Below are 900 nucleotides of genomic sequence, written 5' to 3' on the forward strand. Positions count from 1 at the left end.
ACTGTCCAACCAGCAGGTACTGCAAATGTGGTATGATATTTATCATTGTCCCAGCTTGCAGGTATGCTGTGTCCATCCATTTCACAACACATGTGCATAAATAAAACATACATTCAAACAGTAGATTCTACTAATTCATTATCGATTCAGAGAATGTTTATGCAACACATCACTTCGCCAGAAGCTATCGAAGCTTGACTTACGCCCGGTCCTCACAGCTTTACTTCTGCAAGGTTTGCAGGAGAGCTTCTGTAAAGTTTGGAAGGTAGGAGATGAGGTACTGGCAGAAGTAAAGCTGTGAGGACGGGGCGTGAGTTGTGCTTGGGTAGCTCAGTTGGTAGAGCGCTTGCCCGAGAAAGGCAAAGGTCCCGAGTTCAAGTCTCGGTCCGGCACACAGCTTTAATCTGCCAGGACATTTCATATCAGCACACACTCCGCTGCAGAGTGAAAATCTCATTCTGGAAATCTCCCCCAGGCTGTGGCTAAGCCATGTCTCCACAACATCCTTTCTTTCAGGAGTGCTAGTTCTGCAAAGTTCGCAGGAGAGCTTCTGTAAAATTTGAAAGGTAGGAGATGAGGTACTGGCAGAAGTAAAGCTGTGAGGATGGGGCGTGAGTTGTGCTTGGGTAGCTCAGTTGGTAGAGCACTTGCCCGCGAAAGGCAAAGGTCCCGAGTTCGAGTCTCGGTCCGGCACACAGTTTTAATCTTCCAGGAAGTTACAATATTGGCTGTCGTAACAGTTACATATGACATATAAGTGCAAGATACTAAAGGCTTCAAGCCATTTTTCCAAATCCACAGGCAAGTGTCAGAGACAACAATTGATACTTTATTTCAATTTAACCCAACAATGCTCAGCATGATTACATCAAACAGCTCATCACTAGGAGTAAAGAAGCA

At 45.3% G+C, this 900-nt stretch overlaps 1 non-coding gene across 1 annotated transcript; it reads left to right on the forward strand.

Moving 5' to 3' along the window:
• The first annotated feature begins 318 nt into the window (after positions 1 to 318).
• Trnas-aga (transfer RNA serine (anticodon AGA)) lies at positions 319 to 393 on the forward strand. Its single transcript has one exon. It is a non-coding gene; the product is annotated as a tRNA-Ser (tRNA).
• Positions 394 to 900: the final 507 nt, after the last annotated feature.

Source organism: Schistocerca gregaria, chromosome 3, assembly GCF_023897955.1.
Source record: "Schistocerca gregaria isolate iqSchGreg1 chromosome 3, iqSchGreg1.2, whole genome shotgun sequence".
In the NCBI taxonomy this organism is placed as follows: Eukaryota; Metazoa; Arthropoda; class Insecta; order Orthoptera; family Acrididae; genus Schistocerca; species Schistocerca gregaria.